At 42.3% G+C, this 8,842-nt stretch overlaps 1 protein-coding gene across 1 annotated transcript in view; it reads left to right on the top strand.

Moving 5' to 3' along the window:
- Positions 1 to 4,808: 4,808 nt before the first annotated feature.
- Positions 4,809 to 8,842, top strand: part of zfhx4 (zinc finger homeobox 4) — an 82,278-nt gene continuing 78,244 nt past the window's right edge. The window contains exon 1 of the mRNA XM_023416967.2: positions 4,809 to 5,222. The gene's annotated coding sequence lies outside the window, so the exon portion shown is untranslated. The remainder of the gene's footprint in view (positions 5,223 to 8,842) is intronic.

The following is an 8,842-nucleotide window of genomic DNA, read 5'->3' as shown; positions in this document are numbered from 1 at the left end:
GGGTTGTAACGGTTCCCCTTGACCCTTGAAAAGCAACGTAATTCCGTGTGGCCCCGTTTGATTAGGGCATTTTTCTGTCTAATTGTTGTCATCAGGAGTTGCACTATCACTGTGCATCTGGAAGCACTTTGACATCTAAGTCAGTGGTTCACAAAAGTGGGGTTCAAGAGACCTCAAAGGTCCGCGAAGGCCATGCAGGGGGTCCCCCGGCAAAACGAAGAATTGTTTAATTTCACTGTGATTTCCTTAACCTGAAATTATTCCAATTAGAGAATATATGTCTCATCAAAGGTTTCACCTGGCTCACCTTTAGCGCCACGCTCACAGCAGGTTAACAGTGCGATTATAAATCATTAACAACAACAAAAAAAAAAAAAAACATAATTATGGAGTCCCAGGGACAAAATACAATAAAATGGGGACCCTGGGCATAAGGTGTGTCCGTTTGGGGCTCCTTGATATGAAAATGCTGGAGAAGCCCTGATCTAAGTGACTGAGGCAAAGGGCTGCATTGACAGTCTTTGTTTTTAGCCGAGGCACTACAAGCACTCCCTTTTTTTCTCTTCTCTGCCTCTCTCTCTCTCTCTCTCTCTCTCTCTCTCTCTCTCGCTCTCTCTCTCTCTCTTTAAAAGGGAGCGGAAGAGTGGGCTGATACCGGTCTCATGTTGCTTATGGATTTTCGTTTATATAATCGATTGAAATGTCCCAATACATTGATTTTGGGTTCAGTGTTTTACAGACAAGCGTTTATGGGTCTCGATTTTATGTTAGGGATGATTCCAGTGTGACATCGATGCGCAAAGAAGTCAGAGTTGTTGATTTTTAAATAAATGATCTAAACACAAACAAATAAATATCTATTGTTTCATGTATAAAAGAAATATAAAAACTGACTTGGGAGGGGGGAAGGCAAAGAAGAAGGGAAAGAGGGTGAAAAAGACACAATATTGTGCTGCCTCTCTCCTTAATCAAATAAAGTGGTGTAAAAAACACACACACACAAAACATTTCCTTCCCTCTGAATTTCTCCTTGAATTATATGCCATCACTAGTGTGTGTGATTGCGGAATATTAAATTAAAGTGGGATAAGTCCGCACCGAGGCGGGCTGCGTCCAATCCGCAACTCATTTCCCCTGTTGTAGCACCGCATCACTGCGCTCCTCTCTTTTCAATGACAATGTGCCAAATCTGGGCATTTTGAAAACACTTTCCATATGCTATTATCGGATCGCTACTGAGCAAGAGAAAGACAGAAAAGAAGAAAACGGAATGCTTTATACCAAAGGTACCGAGTCTACGTTTTTATTTATCTCTTCTTTCACTGGCTTATTATACTTTATGCTTTTTGTGGGGATTTAAAAGAGGTAAGATGGGGTATATTTGAAGTTTTTATAACGATTGCATATTTATGGACCGTTGCTGGATTTGCTTTAGGACTAAGTGTGAGAACGTCGAGAGAGTTTATGTTGAGCATCCATATACAAAAACTTCATTTTGTTCCCCTGCTTTTTCCCTCATTTTTCCTCTGTTATTGTTTTAGGGTAAATTGTTTTTGCCCACTTCTCTGTGGAGCGTTTTGTCAGCAGCTTTTATAAATTGAAGGAACAATTTTTGGACATTAATTTCGCTGAAATCACACAAATAATTCTCTCTTTCTGTTTTAAATATATTTGATAGATTTTTTTATTCCGCACCTTTAATTTAACAGAGGTGACAACTTGCACGTGACTTATATTTAGAGGGTTTCTGTTTCAGAATTTTTCTTTTATTGTGATCAGAATACAGTTTTAATTATTGGACATATTTGGGAAGCAAGATTATAAAGTGCATTTTAATTGGTCTTAATTATTCTGCAAAGAGTGTGAAAATCTTTTATTGGTAAGATGCGTTGAGAGAGTTACACTGAACTTGTTATTGTCTGTTTTATGGGCCTTTATAGAGCTTGTTTGTGGATATGTTTGCTGGAGGAGAGTTGGCCAGTGGGTCACTGTGGCAGGTTGCAGGTCAGAGCTCTGGGCTTTTGCGTGTTTTTGTGTGTGTCCTGATGAGGCAGAGGGGTCAGCCATGCAACCCCATGAGGGCGCCGACGCATAGGACAAACAAGGTGGAAGTCTGTATGCACATCCAGAAAACACTGACCAGGTGACTGTTTGTGGTGAACACCAGGACGGGCTAGAGAGCTGACAAAATTATAAGGCTAAATTAAAAAAAATATAAGACAAAAATCAAACAGATCATCAATTTAGGTTTCAGTTCGACTTCATCAAATATACTGATGGACCAACAATGGTGCCTTCCCATGCATCTCCTGGTGTGTCAAGCCTATATGGTAATATCTCCGGACGATTGAAAGTTATTGATCTACTGAAGTGGCATACGATCACTATGAGTGTCCAGTGCTACCTTTCATATGTCAGTAGATTAATTAGAAAATAAATAAAACAATCACAATACATTTAATATCTGATAATTACTCTCTACTTAAAAGAGTTTGATTTCACTCATCCTGGTCTGCGTTCCTGGTGATGCAACTAAGATATTTCCTATTTTCTGTAGAACACACAAAAACTCGCACACTCGCGCGCACACACACGCACGCACACACACACACACACACACACACACACACACACACACACACACACACACACACACAAGCACGTACACACGTACACAGACACCAGAGCAGAGTTTACAGATAAAAATCTATAATTAATTGGCGATGCAGCTGATATGGAAATGGGACGAAATATTAGTTAACACGGACTATTGTCAAGCGGTTCTCCGGAGAAAGAGCATCGTCTGCAGGGAGAGAGGGAGGGTGCAGAGCGGGGGGATTTACAAAACGCAGGAGGTTAAGATAAGAGGTAGCCTTATATCACTTCTCTAAATCCGCTGTGTACTTTATCGTTTTTCATTGAAAACAAATAAAATAAAAGACGAAACTTGACTGAAAATGTCACCAGCGCGCTCACATTTAATCAGTAGAAAGTGGAAAATTAGTACATCCTTTCAGAGAAATGGAGATGCGCGTATAAGAAAAAGGAAATGTCACGGTGGTTTGTGTCTACAAAAGTCCTCCGGTTGGATGTTTAAAGTCAAAAACGAGACATAAGTCCACTCCATGCAGTTTAGGGAAGATCAACGCACGCCCCGGTGGACTTTTCGCGCGTCCGCTGCTGCAGCGGGTAGAATAAACTCTCCAAGCCGTCTGTGAGGGACGCCTCCCAAGGCTGACAGGCTAGAAAACCCCCCTGGAGGACAGGGAGGCAGCTGCAGCAGTAGCGGCAGCAGCAGGAGCCTTGGATCCGGGTGAAAAGTGACGCCTCTGTTCCTCACCTCGACCCACCCACCCCCTTTGTCAGAGACCTCTCTAAACCCAGAATAAACAGCCTCGGGTCGGGTCGGGCTCGGATCTCTTGGCTTCTTAAGGATCCAGTTGGTATGGGTGCAGTCCAGTCAATGTGGCTGCAAAGTAGACCTAGTAGTTCACTTGCCAGCAGCAGCCTTATAATCACATCCCAAGCCCCGGCTCATGCAGTTCAATTCACCCCCAGCTTCGATTTTTTCCATGAAGGCGAACAAGATCTCTTGATTTTCTCCCCGACTGAGACTGTGTAAAGTCTTCCTCTCGTCCAAAAGCCACCATTAAAAAACCGGGGGGAAACACACAGTAAACGGTTTGCATTGAAAGGCTATAGGGCCAACAGACCGATGCACTTTGTAAGGACACTAAATGTAAACGCCAGTGAATGGAGCTTTGAATAGAGAGGGGGATTTTTATGTGACCTTGTATTGGATTTTGCAGTTTGGCTCTATTGAACCCACACGGGGCCTCAGCGGTCCCGAAAGGGCAGTGATGACTTTCCAACATGTGGTGGATTACTCTGATGTTTTGTGGCTGTCATTTTGAAGCTTGGATGTTTACGTGTAGCAGATATGCAACACATCTCCTCACCTGCATAAAATCGAGTATATTATTAGAGAATGCAATATAAAAGCAGCAAAACGTGTGTAACGCAAATTACTCACGTGTGTGATTGTATTTTGTGCTTTTGAACATAAATGATGTTTTCTATAAAATATTTTCCACACTATGTGCAAGCCCGTTTTATACGGCACAGACGTTTTTGTGATTTTGATTCACCCCCTCATGTATTTTTTCTTTCTGTTTCTATGCACATTATTGATTTAAAAAAGTGATATTTAAAGTCCACCCCTTTCATTCATTTTGATAAATTGTTAAAGCTCATAGAAAGTCACACACATATTTTTATATTGTAACATTTCTCGAAAATTCTGCGCACCAAGACACAGTAATTCACCTGTAGTGTCATAACCAGTGAAATCAAGCAGATGTAAAACAAGAATAAGCTGCATGGGTAGAATAAAATAGCCTGGTAATTTTATATTTGTTAAATCCGAATTAAAAGAAAACTGCATTGGAGCATTCAGCGCTACAGTTCAGAAATATTCATCTGAAAAACTTGTTTTTATAGAAAAGATGACTTCTAAGCACTTGTAAGTATTTCTACGTCCTGCCTGTTTGGTGTGCAGGAAGCGGTTGTCCATTGTTCTACATGTGATTTGGCCCTCAGAGAGAGACCGTACAAAAGGATTTTTCTGCGCGCACAGACCTATGCGGCCGCCAGGCCTCCGTGTGCGCGTCATTTGCAATGTGGAGACTGTTGATCAACTCACTAATTACACTTCTCTCCTCTCTCTCCCTCCCTCTCCGTCTCTCTTTTGCTCCCTCCCTCCCTCTCTCTCTCTCTCTCTCTCATTCGCCCTCTCTCTCTCTCTGTCTCTCTACCCATTCCCAGAGTGCATATCGGGAAATAGACACACAAAGACATGCGCACTCAACTTAATCAGCCATTTTTTTAAACAGGGCTAAAACGATAATAATTAGCAGAATAAAGACATATCGGATTTTCATTTCCTTTCCTCCGTTTCCCGACCCCCGTCCACAAGAGAAACTGCGAGGCAGCCCGTCGACACGTCGTTTCACCGCCACCGGAACCAAAATAAGGGATAGCTCTCAAAACGCTGACATTTGTGATTTTACCCCTTCTTCCCAATATAAAGTTGGAGGATTATTGTAATTTTACCTGTTTTCCACGTTTTGATTGTCCTATTACGCAAGCCACTGGATGTGACTGTTTTGTAAACCCAAGAGCAAAGACAGAAGCGGAGGTGACGGCTTTGGAGGGGGAAGAAAGTAAGTTTTTTTCCTTTCCTTTAACTTTTATTGAGTAGTTTGGGGTGTGTGTGTTAAATTTAGGGGTCGGGTATCGATTATCTATCTCGCTGGCGGATCTTTGACATCGGGGCTCTTTGGATAACAGGTGCTGGGTGTTTTTAGTCCAGAATAAAGGCGCATATCGTGATGTTAGTGCAACTCCGGCGCTTCGGCTACAATAAAACAAGCGACTGACAAGATCGGAGGCGTTCTTACGCATGTGTCCGTGGTGTTAACAGTGGGATATCATGTCCAGACCTGCCTTTTGCAAAGTTTATACGATTGTTATTGAGATTGTGTGGTGGACAGGTAGACCGACTACTCTACGTTAGATATAACGAGACGAGACGAGCGTTTCTCCCCGTTAGTGGCTTTGCGGTGCGGGTATGGTGTTGCCTTTCCAGGAGCCCGGTCCCTCGGACATGTCCGCTTTGAGCTTGTTTCCAGGCGAGGGGTCCGGCTTGATGTTTTCCCTGACTTCTCGACTCCTTATTTCAGCCCCCAACCACCAAATATTTGGTTTGAAGAGATCATATGGCTCTACCGCAGCGCTCAAAGCCATTTTTTAACACATCGGGTTTCATGCACCTTCCAGGCATTCACGACCAAAGTGACACGATCAGTCTCCCGACACGATCCCCTTTCGTCTGAATAAGTGTATATCTTCAAATTAGTCGCATTGACATCTTTATTAAAGAATCTTCGCAAAAGAAACGTGCATTTGCCGATCACATCTTTCATCTTTACCTGCTGCGCTTTAAAAGTAGTCTCACTTTACCGAGGCGTGGGTGGCTGCGGTGTCCGGAAGGGAGACCGATCGTTGGGCTACTGATAGCATGGCGAGTCCCTTTAGAGCCAGCCAACTCCTGGGGAGATGGTTTTTCTTTAGCACCGGCATTTGAAAGATCAGACTGTATCCTACTCATACTCTAATGATGTTTATTGATATTAACACATTTTAAATCCCTTTCATCCATAGTCTATAAGTTCCATTTCCACCCTCGGTCCCCATCCGCGTCAGTAGGTTTCGCTCTAATTTCCTTCTATAAACTGTCCTTTTCTCAAATCCCGGAGATGCTGGTCGCAACATCTCCTTTAAGTTGTCGATTAGTGTTGTTTTGTATTCATTTAGAGAGGACAGAGTGCAGAGGTAGATGTTCACAAGTATTTTTACGCCCTGTTGGCTGTTTTTTCGAGGTAGATAGACTTGGCTTGGATTGGGACGCGACAGTGACAGGGGGGACATCGATCGCACGGGAGGAAAAAAAAAAAAAAACATCAGGGCCAAGGGGCCAGTCTGTCTCCAACCCGGGTATGTAGGCTAACGGTGTAGTGAGTGTGTGAGTGTGTGTACCTAGAGAAACTGTATAGGATCCAAATGAACGGTGCGCCAATATAGGATAGACGACCTTTTTATAGGGCTGTCTCTATTTCTACACGGCTTTCCTGGCTTTTTATATGGATAACAGAGCGAAGAGGAGGCTTTTTAAGCAGTTTTTCCAAAAGTGTCATACTTATAAATTTGTTTGAATTAGTAAATGCTTACAGGGTTTTATATACAGAATGTTAACTCATTTTTTTATAAAAAAAATACGGGATTTTCTGTAGAATCTCATAGAGCCAATAAGGAACGTTATTACTGCTTTAATAATCAGAATTAACCAATTATTATTATTATTATTATTATCATTATTATTATTATTATTATTATTATTATTGTTGTTGTTATTATGTGTACACGTAGACTGATATTAAAATTTAAAAATCAACATTTAATAAAGACATTACTATTTTTCTTCAAATTAAATGTTACCTTAAATCAGATCAGTTTAATAGATTGATAAACACTGAACACTGGTGTTTTTTTGACTGGATGGATCTTCTTTCTAGTCAGACAATTTAATTGCATCTGCATAAAATCCTACATTTCATTACAAAAATACAGCTTAGGCCTAATAGTAATAATAATTTGAAAAAATCCAAAAAGTGAATTTATGAGAGGAGATGATTGTGTCTAATTGCAGTGTATTTCATCAGTTAACGATGGTATTGTCTCACTCTATAATAACAGAATCTCCATGTTATTTTTCTTGTCTTGCAAATGAGAGAATTTTTGAGCTTTATGTTTGCAGAAACACAGGCCCCTTGTTTTTGTTTTTCTCTTCATTGTGTCTTAGCACTATCAAAGGCTGGGTGTGTATATCTCTGCATGTTAGTTAAGCAGCTTGTAAGATTCATTTTATCTAGCGGTGGAGGGGAGGAATAAAAAAAACATATAGTGTGAGAGATGGGCAGATAGCCCTGGGAGGACAATAGCTGTTGGCTTGAAAATGCTTCTTGATTATTAAAAGCTAATGCATTTTCAGCATTGCAGCCTTCATTAAGGGTGCGGATGGAGGGGGTGGGGGGGCAAGAGGGATGAGAGGGTACTGGGAGGAGGAGAGGATGGGAGAGGGAGAGAGAGAGGGAGACAGGGGCTGAGTCTGTCCTATAACTCCTGGGCCCAAGACACATGCAGCTAGAAGATTGGCTCGGGCCTCTCCTAGGGGTCGACAATGTGTCATTTCCACCCGGCTAGATTGCCCTCTGCCTATCTGATATTAATGTGCAAATCAATATTTCAAGGATTAAATTTCCCTTCTTCATTTTTTATGGTTTCTACCTCAATAAGTCTCCCGTCTAATAGAGGAGGCTGGATGATTTAGAAGCCTTTGCTGCAGAAAGAGAGAGGGAGAGAGAAAGAAATAGAGAGGAGCTTTGCAACAAGACTATCGCTGCATTTTAATGTTCTTCTTCGTGGATCCCCCATAGGCCCTTAGTAAGGAGGGCTATATCGCTGCTTTACAGTGTAAAGACAGCCAATTTGGCTAAAAAGGCAGAAAGGGAAAATATGAGTCCGGTTGAATACTTAAGACGCTGTGGTAATCCGAGTAGCAGGTATTAGCGAGCAGGAGCTCCCCCCTCAAAGACACACACACACACACACACACACACACACACACACACACAGAGCTACATCCAAACCTGCATTACCAGCCGTCATGCTTCAGCGAACAGTATAGCTTACTACACTCTGGACTGCTATAACAATATATATTTTTCTTCTTCTTTTTCTCCTCCACTTTTCGCCTTTTTTGCATAGAAGCCCACTGACATGCGTTGGAGAGATTTACTCTCCTGTGTAATAACATCTGGCGTATGTGTGTGATAGAAATGAATCACTCTGACACAATGACCCATGTATGATTATTGGAGAAGGGAGGAGCGTATTACCATAGTCATAATGCTGCATCTCATTGAAAGTCAACTAAATGAGCTTGGACCCTTTGACTCCCCATAGACATTCATTAAGGGACAGTGCACACACAGGCGTCTGTCTGTCAATAGGTGTGTGTCTGTGCATGTGTGTTTATTTAATCCTCCTTCCCGCACCAGTTGGTGTGTGTGTGTGCGTGTGTATATGCGTGTCCAGCAGCAGCACAGTGTTTAACCCCCTAACACACACACACACGCACACACACATGCATGCACACACACACACGTGCGCACGCACACTCACACACACTCAGTCCCAACCCCCCCCCCCCCCCCCCCCCCCC

This window comes from Seriola lalandi, unplaced genomic scaffold (assembly GCF_002814215.2).
Source record: "Seriola lalandi dorsalis isolate HSWRI2012SDOR001 ecotype SW California unplaced genomic scaffold, Sedor1 jcf7180002054570, whole genome shotgun sequence".
Classification (NCBI taxonomy): Eukaryota; Metazoa; Chordata; class Actinopteri; order Carangiformes; family Carangidae; genus Seriola; species Seriola lalandi.
The sequence above is the reverse complement of the archived record's forward strand: the minus strand, read 5'-3'. Positions and strand labels throughout refer to the sequence as shown.